Below are 23,506 nucleotides of genomic sequence, written 5' to 3'. Positions count from 1 at the left end.
GCTTGGTTAATGTGAATAATCTATGGTACATGAATACACTAATAACGGACTCCCAGAATCTGTCTAACGTATTGCTAAGGTAAGGAATGCCTTCTTGAGATAGGTGGCTCATTTCTAGCTGTTGCCTATGCAAGCACATGGTTTATTCCACAGGGAACAACTATATAATTTTCAAAGGATTTCTAAAAGGTTACTCCTATTTTATTTAGAAGATTTCACAAGATACCATCTTTTCATATGCTTGAAGGAAGACACTGTAAATATATTTCAATTTTTACCTGGAAACAAAATCCTTACAGCAGAACAACTCATTTTTCACATGGAAGAGAAGCCTTACATCAGATTTTAACTATATGGAAAATCTTATATAATGTTTAATTAATTACAGCTAGACTTGATAACTTCTCCCAGGCTTTTACTTAGTGTACCATTAGACCAAACTCAAAATATAGTGACCAAAATAGAAGAATATTTCTGGGGCACAGGCTCTCTTACTAATCAGGAGGGCATTATAATAGGAATATATGAGTAGAGAGTAGAATACAGGTTTAGAAATTTATCACTCAATTAGATTGTTACTTTTATGCATTTTAAATTTGCTGTCCTCGAAGAACAAAAAAAAGAAAGAAAAAAACTATAAAGCCTATAAAAGGAAGCCTATAAAACTGTGGATAGTTGAAAATGACTGACCATCAATGACTGAGACATAACCATCCTTACTTCATCAGTACTTAACTATGTTCATCTTAAAGCTGTATGTCCTTTAGAAAGTTATGTGTTATTTATGAATTTAACAAAGAAAAAAGGATACTTTATTTGAATAATTTCTTAATGTGAATTGTCTTTTTTTCTTAATGAAAAATTTCAGTTGGAAATATTAAGCAAACTGGATATATTCACCTTGTGTATGTCTAGGGAATAATCTACCTGTGCTATAGTTTTCTTGAATAATATAAGGCAAACATTAAAATTCTTTTTGATTCCTAACATTGAAAGAAATTAAGAGGACCACATGGTTATAAGCATTGTTCCCATATAGCCTGGTTCAGTTGCTATGCACCGATAATTGTTCCAGCCTTTTGATGTTGCTTCATAAAATAAATAAAATTTATATTCTAACAGCTAAGCTTCTTCATTCAAAAACAGTTTCTGTTTGAGCATTTTTTTTTCTTCTTTTTCTCCTCTTCCTACTCCTCCTCCTCTTCCTCCTTCTCCTTCTTCTGATTCCAACCTTTGTCCTACAGTGGGTTGGGATGTTATTATTTTACCATTTGGAGCCTACTTCATTTGGGATCCATCTTCTGCTTGCCTCTACCTGAGCAAATCTACTCTCCTACAAGAGCAAAGGGCTAGTAGGAACTCAGTCATCAGTCACTAGCACAGTACTAATCCAGTACCTTAGAGTTCATTCTAACTTTCCTTTTTCCTCATTTGTATGTTTTGAAATTGTTTTTGTTGCTTTTTCCCCTGATATTATTAAAATATATGTGATTATTGGAATAAATAGTATAAGCACCCTTTTTTTTCTTATGTATACAAATGAATTATTAATAATTAATTTTGTTCACTGCGAAGAAATAAAAAATTGAAAGAGAACTGATTTTCAATTTCCTGATTCACTATCAGAAATCCAGCCTCAATTTACTGTTACTTTTAACAATTATTTTGAAATAATTTTACCCCTGCGTTGGAAGTTGCAAAAAATCATGGCGATTTCCCATGTACTCTCTACCCAGCTTCCCCTAAAGATAAACATCTTTGAAAACCATAGTACAGTGATCAAAACCAGAAAATTAACACTTGTACAATACCATTAATAAAAATACAGACCTTATTCGTGCTTTGCCAGTTTTTACATGCATTCATTTGTGTGCATGTGGGGGTGGGGGTTGGTATAGTATAGTTAGTCCCATGAAATTTATCCCATGTATTGATTTGTTGAACCACCATGGTAATCAGGATACAGAACTGTCCAATCACCCAAAAGAAACTCCTTCATGCTACCCCTTTATAGTCAACCCTCTCTCAAACTTCAGGTGCTGGCAATCACATCTCAGTTCTCTGTCAGTATAATTTTGTGACCCATTTCAAGAATATTTTATAAAATTGAATCACACTGTAGGCAGCCTTTTGAAATTGGCTTTTTTCAGCATAATGCCTTTAAAATCCACCCCAATTTTTGTGTATATCAGTAGTTCCTTCCTTTTTTTTGCTGAGTTGTATTAGATGGCACATATGCACTACTATTGCTGCGAGAATGTTTAGTTAAGTAAATACATCCTCTCATCTTTGAAAAAAAAGTTACATTTAAGTTTTTTATTCTGTTTTAACAAAAATCCTGGATTCAAGACTTAATTCAGACCCTAGTATTTTGTCTTTTAGTTTTTCCTCTTGGTGTAAAGTCAAGAGACTTGATTAAGCTAGATGGTCTAAATTTTATTCAAGCTCTAGAATCTTATAAAAACGATTTAAGAAAATGAAGAAGCTCAAAAGGGCATAGGGCACATCTTTAAGGCATGCAAGAAATTCTGAAGTTTTACTCTTCAGCTAGTGCCCCTATTTATCCAAAATTGTTTTGGCCTACCCAGTACAACCTGCCTTAGTCTGGTAATATCAGTCTGATGAGGGTAAAGGTAAGGGAAGCAGAAACATAATGCCAGATGAGGGAAAACCACACACACACACACACACACACAACCCAGCCACACTGGTTTGGGGATGGCATGTGGATAAAGTCAGACAAATCTGAATCAACAATAATAATAGGATTTTTGTTACAACTGCTGAGAGGAAAAGCTCTTCGGCTGCTAAGTGCCTGAATTCATCGTACCACAATATGGAGGCAGCCAGCCTAGAATGAAGCCACCCAGAGGAAAGAAAGACTAAGAAACAGTATTTAGCAAATCCTGCTGACATCATTTGAATCTTGGGATCTCACCACGTTTGCTCTAAATCCATCCTTTTTGAATGCTCTGTGAAAATAGATATGTCCCTCTGAGAATGTTTCCTTTGCCAGTTGGCACCATGTTAAAATTCTGTCAGTAGAGGGCGTGAGAGAGACAGTGCAGAAGAAAGCGGGTGTTGCTTCCTGGTTCCTAAGTGTTGGCTCTGCAGGTTCCCACAGCACTTGCAGCTCCTCCAGCTCCCAGCCCTTCCAGTGTACAAAGGCCTCAGTGCCCAGCAACTGCAGCTCTGGCAGCTTCTTCTGCATCAAGCACCTGCAGTACACACCGGCCGTCATATTCAGTGGCCAGCAGTTTTCCCCATACCTCCTCAGGCCCTTTCGTAGCAGAGTACCTCCAGTGAGACAGCTCTCCATGGATTTTCTGGCACCTGGAGGGCACATTTCAGGCAAGTTCCAAAGGGAGGACTTTCAGGAAGTTCTGCCAGTGCCACACCAGAGTGATGCTCAACCATCTAGTAAGCCAAAGCCATGCCCTCTCCGAAGAGGTCTGGATCTCAGCGGGGGATGGGGGTTTGGGAGGGGTGGGTGTTTCCTTGGGCAATCAATCACACCTCTCGGGCTCATGGCTGCTCTTTATATCTACTATATTCTTTTTTTTTTTTAGTATATAAATTTATTTTATTTATTTATTTTTGGCTGCATTGGGTCTTTGTTGCCACGTGCAGGCTTTCTCTAGTTGCAGTGAGCTACTCTTCGTTGCAGTGCATGGGCTTCTCATTGCGGTGGCTTCTCTTATTGTGGAGCACGGTCTCTAGGTGCACCGGCTCAGTAGTTGTGGCTCACGGGCTCAGTAGTTGTGGCGCATGGGCTTAGTTGCTCTGTCGTATGTGGGATCTTCCCGGACCAGGGCTCAAACCCATACCCCCTGCATTGGCAGGCGGATTCTTAACCACTGTGCCACCAGGGAAGCCCCTATACCTATATTCTTGAGAGTTCTTTTTACTTTTTTACAAGCCAGTCACTTGATACACTAATCCTCTGTTACAGTTAATAATTCTTTATATTAAACTTTCCCTGTTCAAATTACTATGTGGTTTCTCTCTCCTGATTAGACCCAAATTGATATACCATGCCTGACGCCTGAGCTATCCTTTGATTTCTCAATTTTGTGATCTAATAAATTCCTTTTTTTTTTTGCTGATGTTGGCTATAATTATAACTGAAACTGGAAAAGTTCTGATACAAGTAAGAACCATAAAATTAATAAAAAGGTTGCTACAGAGAAAATGATCTTAGAAAGTCCCATACATATACTTTTAAAAAGTAGACTAGATATTCAAACTTAATTAACAGAGATTACACTTCTAGAAAACTTCTCAGCTACGCAGGAATGATATTACAGTGATACTTTGGAATATGCTCTAAATTATTTTTTTAAAAACCCCATGAGTAAACTTCACATCTTTGATTCAGGATGTTAGTATAAGGGACCAGTTTCATGCTACATGCCTCGCCACATGCAGTAGGGAACCCTTTTCTCAGGGAATTGATACTAATCGCTCTCTGGTGGTGAATCAGTGTAACCAAGTAAACATTAAGTAGTTAATGCACTTATATTGATCCAAAGACTATCCAAGATGAACACGTGTGAATGGATGAAAGCAGATTTAATGTTAGACGTAGATACAGTAAGCTGAGTGTTCTTAAGCAAAGAAATACTACAAGTTATTTTTAGTTTTGGTTTTGGGCTTTTAAATTATTTTATGTGTGTACAGAAGTTGATTCTTCACTAATTTTTTTCCACCATGTCTTATTAATTGGAAACATCTCTCCAATTTTTGGAATAGATATAAATTGTGTAGTCAAATTACAGTAAATGCAAAAATAACAAAACCCGGACAATTCCTAAAAGATACTTTCTGAGCTGAGAAAATAGCATACAAATAAATAGCCTTGTTTCAGATTCTGACTGCCAAAAACCAGGAAAGACGGCAATGATTTGGATATGAATATTTAATGATTGTTGCCTATCTACAAATTTCCCATTAACTAAGACACAACAAGTTGAAATGTTCTAGATAGAGTCTGCCACAATAAACATTTCAAAGCTTAAAGCAAAATTGACTAAAACCCAAACAAGCAGAATATCAAACTTTGGTTCACAAGCCTCCACTGTCTGATGTCAACAACGCATGGGTAGGAGGAGTTGCCAGATTTTAAGGGTTTCAGCCCAAACTGTTCCTATGATTGCTATAAAAGGGATAAAGACCCTTATACAGCCAAGGGTTAATAATCCTTCACTTCCTTTTCTCAGCCTGTCATCTCCTTCAAAACTGGATAAGGGACCAAGAGATTCTAAATTATTTGGACTAGAGGGCTTGTTACTGAAGTTTGAGGTAGGGTAGGGATTGGAATATTACAGAGATCTGATGTTTTCCTGACTGATGTGGTATTTTTAAGAAGTGACTTGATTGGATTCTGCCATTAATATGTCTGTATTTTATAGATATTGAGAAAGAATTCCTGCATTTTTATCTTACAAATTGTTTTCGATGTTTTTCAAGGAAAGGTTAAATTGATATTTAAACTGAAATTTTGGATACTTAAAACCCAGCTTTTATTACTTAGAAACAAATGAACTGGAAATAGTTTTCTTTTTCATTGAGTTGGGAATGTATTAACTTGGTCTTATATCACTACATGTGGAAGAATAATCTTTTTGTTTCTGCCTCTGTTATTGTATTGTTTGTTTTTCCATTGAAGTTTACTTTAACAATAACAAAATGAGGGTTATATGAGGGAAGGTGGGAAAATAAAACAAGGAGTTCCAGCGAGTTGGAGCCTGGTAGACACCCCAAGCACTGGAAAAGGGACCCAATTATTATTTACTATGTTTGTTTTCTACTGCAAACTTTGTGCTATTTCATTAGACTTCACAACAGTTTGTGATAATGGCCTTATTACTCTCTCATGGAGAAAAAAAAATGAAGATCAAAATAGTCCACAATTAGGACGCTCGTTCAAACCTTAATTTGTTGTAATCTACAGCTGATGGTCTCTCTAATAAACCACGTTGCCTTTCAATGGGAGAAAGAGGAAGAGAATAGAAAATAGAGCCGAGACAGAGAAAGAGGAAGAAAAGGTCATTAGTTTATTGTCATATTATTTTTAACATTGGGTAACATTGACTCCTTTGTATGAACTTTGCGTGAATTTCTATATCAATGTACACATCAATTCTGAGACAAATACCAATTTCAAAATGTTAAAGTGTGAAAAACTGTAATGTGGAATGAAGGAAATATGATAGTGAGAGGTGATATTTTTCTGTTTACTTGGTGATGCTTCCTTGCCCCTGGTTGTTGACAACTACCCATGAAAATGCCCATGGGCTAATTAAGTAATATTTCTTCCTTCCATTCCTTATACCTCTCAGGCTGCTCTTTGAGGAGAGTAACCCAGTAGGTGCATGAGGGCAGATTTTTATTTTATCAGTTGCAGAACAACATTAGACTAAGCCACTGATGAGATGAAACAGAGGGACAAACATGGTTATGGGCTCAGTGTTACTCATTTGAAAGGTCACATAATCGAAATTTTCTGAGATGCTCAAGATAATGTTTAAGTAAAAAAAGATCTGCAGTGACACTTTGAAGATAGCATATTTTAAAAGCATCATATACTATGATTATATTTGGGTATTATTTTTTCTCTTTTTGTACTTTATTAGTTATGCCACTGGCTTCATAACTAATGTTACAAAAAGGATACTGAAAACATCAGCAGAATAATCTTCAGTGACATATGGCATCTCTTTTTCATTCCACCACTTTATTATTTCAATGGAATTCAGATATCCTCTTGACAGACATAAATTGCGTTATGAAAGTCTCACACAGCCACCTTCAATAGACTCAGATAACTCTAGAAACAATAGAAATGGTCACATAAAATAGATACTTCCATTGAGAATAAAGGTAAAAATGTTTTCTCCTCAAAGTTCCAGAATGTATGATTTTATCCCCTCTCTATGATATCCATTTAGGTTGTCTCATTAAGTTATTAAACTTGCCTTTCCCCCTCAGCATAAGGAATACTATTCCCTAAAGAAAATGGCAAGAGCTGTACGGTAACTCTTAGTCATTATTTCATACTGTTAAAAAAATCACAACATTTTCTTCTCAGGTGAAACCTCAATAAATTTCCTTTGAAATCTTCTTATTTATATCCCTATCATTTTGCTATTCCTTTTCTTGTATGATACGTGCTGACAATGAATCATAAATTTGCAAAAAGAAAGCACTGCTTCGTGTGTGGGTGCGTGTGTGTGCACGCGTGTGTGTTTTGGGCAACACCTAGTGTGCTGTAGATAGTGGATTAATATTAAAGAAAACTTTCTTAGGGACTATTAATTTCTTCTTTTCAAAGAATACACAAGAGCGTTCTATTTTTTTGTGACAGGGAATAGCCTAATCTCATTCTGTCACATATTTTATCTAAGGTTAAAAAAGAGTATATACAAACTGAGGGTCATAATTTTAAAGCTTTGAAGACTTGTTTAAAGATAGAATGTGATGGAAAAGAGTTTGCCAGGTACCATAAACAGAATTAAAAGAGGAAGGACTATCCTATCTTTTGATTATTCTGTGGGAAATATGGTTTAAAATTTCTACTAACCTTATCTTCATTTATCTGGGCTATGTTCTGTAAGCTTCGTATCCATCCAGACCCTGTATTTTAAAACCATGTCCCCAAATCAAAGCAGATATCTCTAAGAAGCCATCCTCTTAAGGTTTAGAGACACAACACATGCTTAACTTTGTTTCCTTAAGGACTCCTCTTCACAGAAACTTATTGTAAACGAACAATTAGAATTGTTGCCAGCAGTTTCTTTTTTTTTTTTATAATGGCAGTTTCTTGAAGTATACATTTTTGAGATAGTTCATACTCAACTAAGTGCACCAAACTTATTATCTAGACAAAGTTAAAGCTCATATATTCTGTACTACTTCTTGTTCATAGATGTAGAGGGTAGTGAAAAGTGTAGGCTGAAACATTTATGACTTCCAGCTAAGACAAAATTTCATTCTTTAATAATTTATTGGTGTTATATAACTGGGAGCTAACTTTGCTTCTTGTATATCTGTCAACTCTCTATTTATCTTACTGTCTCTAATTTATGGGGCCAGGAAAAAATATTCCTCCACTTCAACAAGAATTTCTTAAGTACAGAAAAACAGTGAGTTCTTTGCCTACAGTGACATTTTTGAGCCTAATTAAATAATGACAGGGAGTTAAACAAGTCCAAATATTAGTTGATGGGTGCAATTTGTTGATGTACTTCAGTGGTGCATGACAATGAGGTCTGACAGAGCTTCAAACTGTACTATCATAAATCAGCTTGATGATTTGGATTTCTGAAATAGGAAATATAGTAGCTCTTCGAGATCAGATATTTCCTATGAAAATAAAGCCAAACAGGGATGATGCTGGGAGGAAAGACATACCGGAAATGTTTTCTGAGTGATTAGCATTTTGGAACATTATCCATAAATTGTCATAATACCCTTCAAAATACCATTAAGGTGTGTACTCCATAGCGGGCTGGGCTGGAGCGTATAGTTTATCCTTTTATCAGTTCCAGCTCCTTTCAAGGGGAAAACCACAATATCTGTATTTAAAAGAGGCTTGTCTGGGCTTCCCTGGTGGCGCAGTGGTTGAGAATCTGCCTGCCAATGCAGGGGACACGGGTTCGAGCCTTGGTCTGGGAAGATCCCACATGCCGCGGAGCAACTGGGCCCGTGAGCCACAACTACTGAGCCTGCGCGTCTGGAGCCTGTGCTCCGCAACAAGAGAGGCCGCGACGGTGAGAGGCCCACACGCCGCGATGAAGAGTGGTCCCCGCTCGCCGCAACTAGAGAAAGCTCACGCACGGAGACGAAGACCCAACACAGCCAAAAGAATAAATAAATAAATAAAGTGTAAAAATTAAAAAAAAAAAAAAAAAAAGAGGCTTGTCTCTTTAGAAGTAACCAGTGGGCTGCTCCCAGGATAAGCAAAGGCTAGTTCCTTGAAAGTTTAACCCTCATAACTACATCAAACATAGGGACAAAAACAAAAGGAACATGTATATTATAACTTTTTTCATATATTATCTCTTCTTGATTGCTACAGAGCATTTCTGTCTTTGACTCTTGGCCTTTTTCACTCTAAAGAATATTCAGTCTCTCTGCTTCATTCTTGGCTTCAGTTTTATAGAATTTGGGTAATGGGTAGAGAAAGCTGAGAGAATCAAGGAAAGAAACTGCTTGAAGCAGGAAGAAGGGATTTTAAAAGGATAAAAGAAAAAGGAGGGGACATGGGCTGGATTTCAAGAAAAAAATTCTGAGGGTTCAGATAGACTTTGGGGAAAACTGCAAGAAATCAGAGAATTTTAAAAGATAATGCAATGAATCAAGAATTGGAACATACTTAGACTTTACTGGAATTAAAAATTATATTTACAGTTAATGAGCAAGTTTCTTCAAAGCAATCTATGCTATGAGTAGACCATATGTGCCTTGGCTTTTATACAGGTAAACTATGATACTCCATTTCCTTCTAAATCCTTGATTTTGGATGCTTTTTCAGGACAAGCATATTCTGAATTTTCTTAATCCTGATCACCATGTTTTATCTAAAACACAGTTTTAAAAATTATTAAAGCTTTAGATTTTTATTGGGGAACGGCAGTAAATTTTCCCATATTTGTACTTTTAAATATAAAATTGTTTCAAACTCTTTCAAAGAAAAGTTTGAATTCTTGAAAGAAAAAGTAGAATCTCTATCCCATTTACTTCAATTCTTAATTTTCGAATGTCATCATTGTTGACAGTTTTATTGTATGTTACTTCTCATTAATACATATATCAATGAACACGAATCTTTTTTAATATCATTTTTAGCTCCTTAAAATTCAGACCTGACTCCAAAATTGAACAAGCACAATTCTTTCCATCAGGCTGGCTCTAGAGTTCTCTTAAGGGACCTACAATGCACAATTGTACATTATTGACAACCTGTTTCTTTACTTGGGAAACCCCATTTTCTATCCAAACACTTGAAGAGGGATTTTTGTTTGTTTGGTTTTGGTTTTGGGGTTTTATGTTTTGTTTTGTTTTGTTTTTGTTTTTGTTTTTTGCCTCCATGTCTATATCTTTACTAGTCAGGATAGGCTAAGTGATGCAGCACAAACAACCAGTTCCATAACAAAAATTATTTCTGACTTACACTATTGTCCATTGTGGGTCAGCAGGAGCCTCAGCTCATCATACTCATTCAAGGACCCTAATATGTGCTCCCACAATCCCAGAGCAGTAGGAAGGGCACACGGTGATCTGGACAGTGGCACCTAAAACTTCTACCTGGAAGTGAGACACATCACTTCTGCTCATTTTTCATTGGCCAAACAAAGTTACATGGCCATGATTCACTTCAAAAATGGGGAGAAGTATAATTCTGTTTTGTGACCAGAGAACAGAGAGCTGAAAATATTTGGCAAACACAATTTGTGACAGTATTTTAACACCTATAATTTTTTTTCTGGGGTCACCTCTCAAATCCTAACCATTTTTGGAAGAAAGCAATATTTTACATTATTGGCTCCTATCTTTACCCCCAAATATGCCTTTATGATTTACCTGAATATGCTACAGCAGCAGCATTTAAAACACTGAAAATTCTGGTAAGGCCATTATCAAAGCATTTTTAAGAAGACTGCATAAATTCCCAAAATATGAACATTTAGTTCCAATTCTATCTACTTTCTTTTTTTTTCGACAATTTGCTTTATACATTATTTTATGCAATTCCTTCCTTTCTGTGATTCCTTACTTCCTTGTTGGGTTAGAAAAGGTAAAACACAGAACAGAATTTTGACCAGCACTGGACTCTTAGTAGGTGGCACGAGCCTGCTATTTGGATCTTACAGACCCTAGTTATAACAAATGTTTACTGATTAGTGGTTAAATGCCTGGTATATTTATTTTTAGACCAGGTTTTCATTTTTTCCAATCCAGCTCATGAAGAACAAAATCATACGTGAAACAGTCACACTAAACTTGGCCAAAAACAAAGGGCTATGACTACAGTGCCTGGAAGAATGCTTATTCATTACTCCCTAGACTAGCATATTTCTCAGTAGAGACAAGACATATACTGCAGCCGTGGAAAATCTGGGGAACTGGAGCTCTTGAAAATACCATTTATGCTACATCAAACTTGAGCCCACTCAGGCAATGTAAATATTTCCCATATGTGATGACTGCTTGTGGCCCAGCTTCCAATTCTGAAAGAGACACTGAAAATATCCCAAATACTCCTTTTTAATTTATACCAAGAGTCTGCAGCTGTCTTTATGCTTGCAGTGGAAAGAACAGTTCTCTAATAAACTAGAAAGAGAGATATCTCACTCTGGGAAGAGTAAAAGCTATAATCTTATATTTCAAGTATAAATTGAAACCATTTTCATATCCCAGAATAGATCTAAATTTCAGTAAAAATAAATTGCCCTTTAAATTATAGATAACAATAAAATTAAAGACAGCCAAAACGCAATCTACCTTGAATTTTGAATTATATCCTAAAACTCTCAATGTTTTGGCCCAGGATACTGTTATGGGGACCATCTTCATCACCCAAAATCAAGATATATGGTGTGATAAGGAATGATTTGTGCTGCTACATGGGGAGCAACAGGCAGTCTGAGATCTGTAATATAGCTAATGACACGTCAAAATTCCCAAGGTATTTCGGTAACTTAAAGCAGTGCTTCTCAAAGTGTGGTCCATGGACCACCCGCATCATTATCACCTGGGGTTAAAACCTGGGGTTTTTGTTAAAATACATATTTCAGGGCCCTATACCAGAGTAACTGAAGCAGACAATCTGGGCACAGGACCAGAAATCTGCTTTTTAAGTTCTTCAGGTTATTTTTGCACCTGCTACAAAAATCTAACACTCAGGGAGTTATTGAAAGCAGACAAGAGAAAGGAATATTTAAAATCAGGGCATTGGAAGACAGGCCAGAAACTCATACAAGGAAGCACCCTTACTTAGATCTTAAAGCAAGGGGATATAAGAATCTAGTAGTCTTGGAAGAGAAAGCATCATACGGATGGCACTTTAATAGGACTTCTCAAGGGGATTTTGAAGACTCCTTAACATTGCATTTCAGGAAGGGGGCTATCGTAATCTCCAGCAACAGTTGAAACGGCTGGCACTAATGTCCCCATCCCCTAAGACCTTCTGGTAGTCTGTCCTGAATATCAGAAGTCCGGAATAGGCATAGCCCTGCAGAGTATCCGGTTTTCTGGGATTACCAATACCTGTAATTTACTTCTCTCTACTACCATTTGACTCACTGATAGCTCAGCCCTGCCCCACAGATTTGGGATCTCCTATTGCAACCTGAGTTCTTGCTTTTTTTGGTGTGTTAATTCCTATCTAGTGTCTAGTACTCAGGTGCTCAATGAGCCTGCATCTTGCTTTCCATTTCACTCTTAAGAAGAGTCCTATCCATGAACTGCAGCCAATCTGCTGACTGATTTCCCTGAAAACAAAAGCCTGCTTGACCTGTTTAGTATACCTGTTCTTTGACTGCCTGCTATCTTGCTCTCTCTGATGGACTGGACCTCATTTGCCACATCCTTGTATCCGTGATGCTGACTGCTTCCCCAAATTATACCCCAGTGTTGTTAAACCTGGCAGATGCCATGTCTGGCCTTGCAGAAAAGATTTTTGTTCAGAGCCTGCATCTGCACTTACGTGGAGTGACAATCTCTGGTCCCAGCCATGCACACAAGTCTACTTCTGCATATTACCCCCTCTCTGTCTACACACTAAGCAGTAGGAAACTGGGCCATACATAGGCGGTTACCAAGTTTTGGTCAAGAAATTCCGTAGATGTCCCAGAGGACCAGTGAAAACCTAAACAGGCTGTGAGTTGGAAAATTCTCCCGTCATTAAGTTAAGAACTCCTCAGGACTTAGATCTTCATAGGGGAAGTTCTTGCAAGTGCAAATTCAGTATTTATTCTTTGAGTAAACTGTAAACTCCTTAGAAAGTCAGTAAGTGATTTTTTTTTCCTTTCTGTATGGAGCCCTTAGACTTGGAGCAGATATTACTTTTTTGGGCAGCTTAGCTGTGCTTTAAGAACTTGGGTAAGGATCACTCATTTACCAGTATGGGCTCAGTTTATAAGGCACTTTTAGACAGGCAACAATCCTGAGCAAATTACCAAAATTTCAGCATTTGCTCCGTGTCACTTAAGAGAACATCAGTGAGGAATAGAAAGATAACAGATGTTTCTGGTCCTTAGAGATCAGAATTTGGATGAAGTGGAAACTAAATTATGAAGCTCTATTAAGCTGTCTCATGCAGAGATTCTCCTATAAGATTATTCTTTTCATTCCCTAATCCTCTCACTTCTACGCTCAAGATCGACACAGGTCAAATCCTACACTTTGTCTTTCTGGCCTTGATATGTCTCCCACTTCAAAGAAAAACAAGAATAGTTTAATAAGATTACAAACCATTATTTCCACACTAGCATTTCCTATAGCAACACAGACAAAAAAAGTAATTGGTTTAAGTTTAAAAAAAATGATCTCTGTAGAAGGAAGTAATGGATGTTGGTTTACAAAGTCAGGTGTATAAAGTGTAACATCTTATTCTTTTATACTATCAAGTGACTGAAGCTTAATCTTGGTTAATCCAGGGCCCTCACTTTCTCGGGAGCCATCTGATGTTGCGAACATCTAGGGTTCCATGTCTGGGACGGGGGAGAGTGGCAAAGTGGTCCGTGGTTGCCATCCTCTGCACACACGGGCACCTCTGAGATGCTGATTTCCACCTTCCTTGTCTGTTCCTGGACTTCAGTCCACAGGCCCAGGGACTAAGTCCTCTTTGTCCTGGCTCCTGGCTTCTGCAGGTTTGACTCTCACGTTGCTGCTTCTCTTCCCCTCTTGGCTGCATTGAGGGCATGGGGATAAGCTGGGAGGCTGTTTTGGATATGTCTGCCTAGATACTCATGTCTAATGACCTGGCACCACACAGAGCAGCAGTAAAAAATGATTCGTTTTATAACCTCCACGCACTTCATACAGGAAGTGATTCACAGATTCCTCTGCTCTTACGTTCCCCCAGTCTGATCCAGGTTTTCAGGTCTGTCTCCCATGTATCCGGCTCAGGGAGTGGGAGAGAGGGTGGCAGAACATGGAGCCCTTACTTGGAACCCACCATCCTCCAAGCATCTAATGTCCCTTTGCTTCCCTCTGAGGTTTCCCTTTGGCCCCACTACCATGAGAGTCATTATCTGATCTTGGGGATGGGATAAAGGATCTGTTTTATTTTGTTGTTGTTGTTATAATTTAAACTTTGGATCCTGAGGATTTAAGGAGTTAGCTTTTTGAAACTCAAAAGCTGTTGCAAACAAAAATATCCAAAACGTTTCTTTCTGAATTATCGCTTTCCTGAGGCAATATTTGTAATAAAAACAAGTGGAATTTGAGTGAATATAAGGGGATAGACCATGAATGAATATCTCAAAATACTTCTTGAATGTCAGCACTGAGTCTAAGCCTCCATCGTATAAAGGGATTGCCGAAACTCTCACAAATGGTGAAGAAGCTAAAATAAACAAATTTTAATAAAACTAACCTTAACCCTAACCTGAATGGAAAAATGAGTGAAGGTGGCAAAAAAAAAAAGCTCATCTGCTTTATCATGAAATCTGAGTAAATATGAAATAAAATATATAGAGAGCAAAAACCTGGAATATTTTACCCAGAGGGAAAAAGAAGCAAGCTCATGTTCTCTTGCCTGTGTCTTTTTACTTTCCAGTTGACTAACCAGATGTCTAGTGAGACAGGTTGGCCCATCCTTTAACATATCATTATATGGGAAAACCTTGCACATGATTTATGTACCTTTGTAACAACAAGACTAGAGTAATACCGGGCCCCTAAATTTGGCATCTGCCTATCAGGCACTGTGCTGCACACTGGTCAGAAAACCTGTAAGACAAAGCCCCTGGCCTCTAGGAGCTCCGAGTGTAGCGGAGCTAGGGAAGTAGACTAGTAAGTAAGAAGTTAAAGTGCAAAGCGATGGAAGCCATAGCAGAGTGTTGTGGGATTAAAGGGTACGGATAGAATCAGGGACAGCATCTCAGACAAGGTAGTGATTTCTAGAAAGACAAGACCGAGGAACTATGATCTAGGCTGAAAGACCACCTATGTGTGGCAAATAACACAAAGGGGAGGCTGCAGAGATGTTGACTCCAGGTGTTCATGTGAGAATATGGCAGAGATGGGGACAAACCTGACAGGAACGAGGGAAACATTCACTCTTATCAAGTTAGTTATCCCGAGCCATTTCCCCCAATCTCTGTGTGTGTTCATAAGCAATACGGGTTTTCATATAATAAAACTGCCATAACATAATGGTCATACATTTTTTCTTTTGAAACGTACAAGTATATCTCTGACACAGAGCTTTACTGCAGAGAGCACTGTGGAGCGTTGGGAGTTGCACTTTGGAGATAATTCATAAATATTTCATTATTCTAGTTGGTGTGTATGTCTCTAATTCCCATTTCAGGAGTTAAAGAAGTTTAAAGTCAAGTGTTTGGAAGGCTTTCTCTACGAAAAAGCAGTTCCTGTGAATGGATCTCTGATAGTCATACTAGAGTGAACGATTCCTGCTGATACAGAAAGATAGAGGGAGGAGAGGAGAGAAGACTCAGGCTTATCCTCTGTGACGCTGAGACTGTTCAACGCAATTAATATTACAAGAAGTTGCCACATAACTGTAAGGTAGATGTTTTTATAGAGGAAACATGCTCTAGATTTGCTTTAGGATCATGGATAAGTCACACAGCCTACTTTGGACTGTTTTGGTCGTTTGACATATGGGAGTGCTCAATTACAAGATCTTTAAGATCCCATCCAACTTCCCTATTATATGATTTAGGCAACTTCCATTTATAAGTAATTAATGAGCTGATTAAGGACATGAAATAAGCCACAGAACCCTTTGATGCTAAGAGTCTAAGTCCTCTGACAGAAATAACTTAGCAGTCTCTGGGGGAAAGCACTAAAGGAGACACTAGCACAGCTTTTAAAAAACCCATTTTGGATACAAGGGCAAATGGTCAGCTTATCCATCCAAAGTGACAGGCGTGTATCCATTTGGGAAAACTAAATTAACCCATTGCTTGAGGTTAAAACTATAGTGAAATAATATTCACGGCATACCTCTGAAAACCCTTAATCATTACTTTGGAGTATTTCTGCTTAAATTTGACCATGTCACTGCATGGATTCTTAACTTCAAAGAAAGAGAAGCAGTATGCAAATGAGGCAGGGAGCCTATTATCAAAAAACCTAGGATAGACTTCTGGCTACGCCACTTGTTTGCTTTGTGACTATAAGGTTGAGTCGTAAAGAATTAAATAAAGAAAACCACATAGAAATATAAAAGAAAAGTGTTCATTTGCATCATGTAGTTTGTAGTTATTAAAAAAGAAAAAAAAAACCACTTCGTTTAACTTTTCTTGCTCTCCTTTCTTAAAAGAAAATAATGGGACAGGAGATGCCTTTGTCTCAAAATGAAATGCAACACCCACTTACCTTTGTTTAACCATCACCATCAATTGGGCTAAGATCATTGGTATTATCTGGGTTTAACTTTAGTGTGGGTTTCTTCAAAAAACCAAATTGAACTCATGAAGAATAAAACAGTTTCTTTAAGATTAGTTGGATTTCACTTTTTAAGAATGTTTAGTGTCAATATAATAAAATTTGCTCTTTTGAGCATTGAAGGAAGGAAGAATGCACGGGAAGTGTACAGAGCACTAGCTGGAACATATGCACGTTAGCCATTTTTGGAACCCTTATTTTATGTGAGAAAACGAAAGCTTAGAAATATTAAATAACTTGCATAGGATGATACCTGTAAATTGTGCCAGGGCTGGGCCTCAAGTCCTGAAATTCAACTCCATAGCCCTTGCTCTTAACCCTCTACTAAGAGCTCACTGAAAGATTGAGGGAGAATATACATATATATCTCTTTTAAATTGCCAGCAGTGTGGAAGATGGATTGGAGTGGTAAAGGATTAGGGAGATAATTAAATTCTGAGCAAGATGGTGGCCATGAGAACGAAGAGAAAAAAATGCTGGGAACACATATTTTTTAATTCTATAATCACCATCACCTGACTGTATAGGAAGTGAGGAAGGAGATAAAGACGAAGGGCTGGTTTGAGCTGGGGTAAGATAAGGAGTTTGAAGCACTGGAATACCTGAGACAGCATTGTATAGGAGGCTCTGACGAGCAGGGCAACTACGTAAGGAAGGTTGTACAGTCAAGTTGGGGCTGAGATACAGCCCAGTTCCCTGCCAAGTCAAAGCATTGTGCATCCGGAGGAAGGGGACCTTTATTATAACTTGTATAAAGTATGGATTAGAAGAGGTCTTGTTGACCAGATCTCTAGATTGGGCTTTAAGTTGAAGCCGTGAGACTGGATGCAATCTTCTGAGGAAGAAAGTATAATGGGGGGAAATAAAAGAAACACACAAGGAGGTGGGAGAAAGACAGAAGCCCTCTGAAGAGAGTGAAGAAAAAAGAGATGGAAGTACAGGCCAGTACAAGATCCCTAACATCTCACGACAGAAATTGCACAAGTCTGTGAATATACTAAAAACCATTGAATTGTGTACTTTAAATGGGAGAATTGTGTGATATATTATCTCAATAAAGTGGTTTATTAAAAAAAAAAAAGAAGAGGAAGACAGTAAATAGTATAAATGGTAGAAAAAGCAGAGGTGGGCACAAGGATAAGAAGGTGTTGGATTTAACCCTTAATTAACCATCATTAGCAACCTTTGAGAAATATTTTCAGTATTGTGATAGAAATAAATGCCAAACTGCAAAGAGTTATAGAGTCAGAGGGAGGCGAGGAAGCAGAGGCAGAAAATGCAAATTTTTCTTGGCACCAAGAAGAGAAAGCTTGGTTGAGAAAGTTGAGTGTGTATTTGTTTAGTGTAGCAGAGGCTTGAGCATTGGTTGTGCCCTGAGGAAAAGCAAAGGTGCAGATAAAAGGATATAATTTATGAAGCAAGGCCTGGTTTCATCTTCATAAATATTTTGTTTAAAAGTTCCATAAACACCAGTGGCCCAGGAAATTCTTTAGCAAATACTCATTAATGAAATGACAGCTATTTAAAAATGTTCCCATAGCTATTATATGTTTATCACCCCTTGTGTAATAAAGACTTCTGGCATGGAATTTTGAGTTCTTTCTTTAGTATGAGAACTCTTCTGTTCCCTGAGGATTTTCAGAGAATAGGGTACATGGTTGACCTCTTACTCAGACAGAAGGAAATTATGCTTTCACCTCTTGCCCCTGAATAAATTTATCGCCCAGTCATTACTTCTTCTGGATGAATATAGAAATTAGACTGAAAGCTGGAAGTCTGGATTCTAGATGAGTAGTATTTCTGGACTTAGTTCTCCTACTCTGTAAAAAGAGAGATTTGGACTTGCTAATTTCTAAGTCATTACAGATCTAAAATAATCAAATGAACAAAAAATCATATGTAAATGAATGCTTATCCGTATTTTGTTTATCAAAGAACACATTGAAACAACATGGGTTCCCAAAGATGGGGGGGGGATATTCTATTATGTACGGTATAGTCATAGAATAGAATATTATACACTTGTCAATTATCTGTTTTCCAAAGTGTTCTGAATGATATAGAAAAAGTTGCCAATAAAATGTTACATGAAATAGGTGGAATTCAAATGTGCAGTGTTAAGCCAATTTTGTAAAAATAAGATGAAACAAAATGTTGGTACCATATTATGTACACAAATACAGAAAGAAGTCGCACAATAGGAATTAATCTCCTAGAGAGTGGAATTGGTGACAATAATTTATTTTGTCACTCTCTTTATAATCATTATCATTGCTAACTCCCTTGTGAGTTGGGAAAGGCATTTTACATTTGAGGTTTACAGGAAGGTTGTTTTCATTTCCATCGTATTCAGCTCTACTTATAATGTTTTCATGTGTGGAGAAGGAGGACCTATAAGTGCCGTCTTCCCTGCTGAACTAGCACCATGTTGCAGAGAAGGACCGCAGAAGACACGCTTGATATTAAACATATTCAAAGGCAAGCAGGTTGGAGATAGAAGCTACAGAAACATGAAAATTGCTCCTTAGAATTACTATTATTTTTTGTTAGTTTGGAAAGATGTCAGTGTTTGCCTAGATCTTTCTAACTTATATAATCTTTAAAGTCTTTTTTTAAATTTTAAGATCACCAAAACAATATTTGGCTTGTAAAATTGTCTTAGACTCAGTCACATTTATTTATTCTTCTAATTTCCTGCTGTCCCCCCACAAAAAATATATATAATATTAATACAATCAAATGCTAGCAACATCTGCTTGTAGCAAATGTATTATAAATCCCACAGTACCTTCAGCAAAATAAACAAAAAAGGGGTAAAGGAAAATGGCTGACACCTCCATGTCCTCCAACTCTGCTTTTTAAATTATTATTGACAATAGGCACCTGATGCTTTTTCTTCATAGAAATGTACAGTTCCAAATTACTGTGTGCTAACCGCAATTTCATAATTTGTTAAATGGCACTATCTAATGAAGTTTTCATGTTTTAGCATGACCCAGCAGTAAACTAAATAACAAATACTCCAATAATAAAATATGAAGTAAAACATATGGTTTTAGTATCATCTTATTTGTTAATACCGTTTTAAGTTATGTTCATTCAACAAACACTTATTGCATGACTAAGGTGTACCAAAAGAACCTTAGTCTTTGACCACATCACCTTTTAAATTGTCTAGAAGTACCAGTTTAGTACATTAAACAAAGGCCAATATATAAGGATGTAGTTTGGTTAGTTTGAGCATCTCTTCTTTCCTGAGAGGTTGTAATTGAAAATAAACTAAATGCAGATTTTTATGAGAACAAATCAATTATCTCTCTGTTCAACAATTTAGGAAATATCAACAGCTTCTCTCCCCACTTCGCAACCTACCACATTAAGCTTGACAGCCCCTTGGAACACATACATCTTGCTCACTGATCTAGTTCATGAGGGGCTAGCTTCTGAGACTTCTGGAGAATCCTCACGAGGTTATGTTAAAAAGGATCCTTACAAGGCATTATCAGTGAACACTGTCATGTGTTAATTTATTTTAGCTTTTTCTTCCTTTACTAGTTTGAAAAAGCATTTTCTAAATAGAAGTCTTCCCAAGTGTGTATTCCTAATGGCATTGAGTTTTCAGGGATTTTAAGTTTAGATGTTGTGGTAATATAGTTCTCATGTAAAATATGCATCATACATCAAATTTCCTAATTAGGTATGAATGTGAACATTAAATTCTGATTAACCTGAAATACTCAGTTAAGTAAAGGAAACCTTTATCACATTGACTTAAAATAACAATAGTATACTTTCAAATTTAAAGAGTTATGTTTCAATTAGAATACCATTTTATTTTAACATAACTCATGCCATTTAACTGAAAGAAGTAGGGGGGGAAATAAGCAAAATCTCTATCTTTTAGACAACGTTTCTAAATTTATGTAGACCCTAAATTCACTGTTGCAGACAAAAGGCAGTCCTTAATTCATTGTTTCAAATAGAAAGACTTTGTCATACACACCACAAGATGCTTTAACACCTAGAACAATTTCTACAGTGACTAGGAGAAACCTGTATTAAAAAAAATAGCTTAAGTTTAAAAAGGGCCTCCAATACAAAAGGCCTCACAATGTAATTCTATATAAAGCTCTATGATCAAGTAATTAGCAGTGGATTCTAATTAAAGTTGGAATGTAGAATTGCCCTGGACTCAGCTTATAGCTTCACGTATCTGTCTAATATACCCAGTTTTAATATTTTTCTTGTGTAGAATAGGATTAATTATCAAGATCATTGAGAAACCAGTGATTCATTTTGCTCTGAAATGCACAACATAAAAAATATTGGAAGATAAGAAAACATATATTCAGCTACTAAATTCAATGCTTTACAGTATTTTCAGCTTAAAAAAAGCTGCAAGAGAAGATGCAGTTAAAGAAACCAAGATATCATTGAGACAATTAGCCTTGCATTCCTCTTTTTTCCCTAAAGTATCATCACCACACAGAAGAATTGCATAGACTAGATGATAATGATTTTTTTTCCTTTTCTCTCTTTCCTACAAAGCAGTATTATGCTATTTCCCAGCCATACATGCATGTGAATAGCATATGTGTGAATGGGACTAAAATAGAATACATAGTACTTGATTAATATTAATTAATATTACAGACCCCTTGGGATTTGGCTAGTCACTGACTCCTTGACACATGCCTCCAGTAATTGTATAAAAAGCAGAACAAACAGCACTTTCTGTATCTGATGCAGGAATGAGGTAGTTATCCCAGAGCCACTTCCATGACAACTTCTACTACAGAACACAACCAAAAACTTGGACATAAACCAAAAGTCTCCTAAGCACCTAAAATAGACGTCACTGTGTCTATGCACTTTGGTTCTACACTTTCCTCATAAAAGATTCTCTTGGGGTCTTCAGATAAAGTTATTGTCTCTCATTCCTTCCATAATTTTTTATAAATTTGTTTGTTTTCTGGTTTCCTTGTGCACAGCACAAATGAAATGATAATTACAAAGGGATGGTTGAGGCTGAAGAGAGTTGTTAGAGAATGCAAACTGTCCACATCAGTAGGTAAAGAAATCCCATTTCCATATGGATGGTGGACACACACACACAAAATGTCCTATAAGAATAATACAACAATTTTTAAAAGCATAGTAATTATGTGACCTTTTGACATAAGAAGAAATAGCCTTACACACCACAGAATAGAGCCCCCAAGTATTATTACATTATAGAATAATTCTATCATGTGTATTCATGACAAGAATACTGAGCAATTCAGAAAACATTAAATTGAATTTAGTCCCCTCCAGAGAGATAGCAAAATATATAGTGGATTTGAGAAAGATGACTCTCCAAAAATGGCTAAATTCTTTCTAAAACTTTTGGAGTTTTCAGTGGTAGACTTGTAAGATTTCTTTCTGGAAAGTCCACAGATAGAGAACTCCTAAGTTGCCTCTAATACCTGTTTATTGACCAGCAGCAAATACTATATATTAGTTAACCAGGCCTCTGGGGAAAGAGTGACATCTCAGATGACAGTGGTACATGGGGTCTTTTCCGTCCCCTCCACTGCCACGTGGGCTATTCCTCTTCTTCTGCTCTGATAGCCCCTCCATAGCTCAGTGATTTAAAATCTTATGGCAAACATCACTCTTAGAAATGTTGTCCCTTTAAGGTGGATGAGCTTAACAAGATAAACTTCATTTAAAAAAAAAGCAGGCTTACCAGAATTTTTAAAGATAAATGGGGGTAAAGGGAAGGAAGGGTTAAAATTAACAAGCATAGAAGCAAACTAAAGATAAAACCCCAATTCAAAAACTTGTGTTTTCCAGGTCAGACCCACCAAGCTGTGATGAGGTCAGGGAGCCTCGACTGAGCCAGTTAAAGTGCCTGGAGCTGCCCTGTGCTGGTCCTCTTATCTGATTGGCTATATAGGTTTTATACTTGAAGCTGATGATGCATTAACCAATCTCTGCCCCCCTCCCCCCAGGTCAAGAGCATTCTGTACATTCTGTAATATTAAAGCATATCCCGTTTTATTCGATATGAACAATAAAACATAAAAACCACCCATGACAAGAGGAAACAAAGGACGAAGTTAAACTAAGCTTCAAAATAAAATAACAACAACAATTATTAGGTTCCTGAAAACAAAACAAAACAAAACAAAATCTTAGCAGCTTCAACCACCAACAGCTACAAAACAATACTAAAGAGCTAAAGAGCTAAGATATTTTAGAGTGTGTTTTCTCTCAGAATAGAGGCAAAGTGGGAGAAAAAGGTCAAATGACCACAGAATACTTGTGCCCGAAACAAATGAACCCTGAAGGAGATTTCAGTGAGTAAAAAACAGTACCTTATAAGTAACTGGTCTTGTCTACTCACAGCTGTTTCCAGTGCCGACTCTTGTTTAACTGTCTACTGACTTCAGTTTAAAGTTAATTCTGTTGGCAAAAAAAGTACAGAGCTTGTCTGGAAAATGCTGCTTGGACATAAACCATTCCTTTCAAAGCGGTGGTAGCTGTATTTAAGTTTTCTTGTAGAGGGGGATATAAACCCTTCCTGTAGCTAATTTTATTCCTCCTCCTTCCCCTCAGACTTAGTCAGTATCCTCCTATCCCATATATTGAAGAAAGAGACAGAGAGGGAAGGAAAAAAAAAAAAAAAAAACTGCCAGGAAATATACCTTAAATAATGTAGTATTTGAGCATTTAGAAAAAAGACACAAAATTTTTTTAAAAAAAGAAGGAGAATTAAAAATGAGAACCGTAGAAAGCACAACAGGATCTTAAATATAGTTTAACCCAATGCCCTCATTTTATAAATAATGAAACTGATGCCCGGAGAAAACATGATTTG

General features: G+C 37.0%; 1 protein-coding gene and 1 long non-coding RNA gene across 3 annotated transcripts in view; one reads left to right on the top strand and one right to left on the bottom strand.

The window, feature by feature from the left end:
* Positions 1-22,996, top strand: part of LOC309661548 — an 87,016-nt gene extending 64,020 nt beyond the window's left edge. The window contains exon 3 of the long non-coding RNA XR_014264067.1: positions 1,245-22,996. This is a non-coding gene — a long non-coding RNA (uncharacterized lncRNA). The remainder of the gene's footprint in view (positions 1-1,244) is intronic.
* ARHGAP24 (Rho GTPase activating protein 24) overlaps positions 1-23,506 on the bottom strand; it is a 510,476-nt gene that overhangs the window by 196,636 nt on the left and 290,334 nt on the right. Inside the window, exon 1 of one of the 2 annotated variants that reach the window (XM_082463240.1) lies at positions 23,004-23,245. The exons of the other annotated variant lie outside the window; for it this stretch is intronic. The gene's annotated coding sequence lies outside the window, so the exon portion shown is untranslated. Of the gene's footprint in view, positions 1-23,003; positions 23,246-23,506 lie in introns of those variants that run through there. 2 annotated transcript variants of the gene reach the window in all.

This window comes from Balaenoptera physalus (assembly GCF_965194825.1).
Source record: "Balaenoptera physalus genome assembly, chromosome: 5".
Taxonomy (NCBI): domain Eukaryota; kingdom Metazoa; phylum Chordata; class Mammalia; order Artiodactyla; family Balaenopteridae; genus Balaenoptera; species Balaenoptera physalus.
Note: the sequence above shows the minus strand (reverse complement) of the source record. Positions and strands in the feature narration are given on the sequence as shown.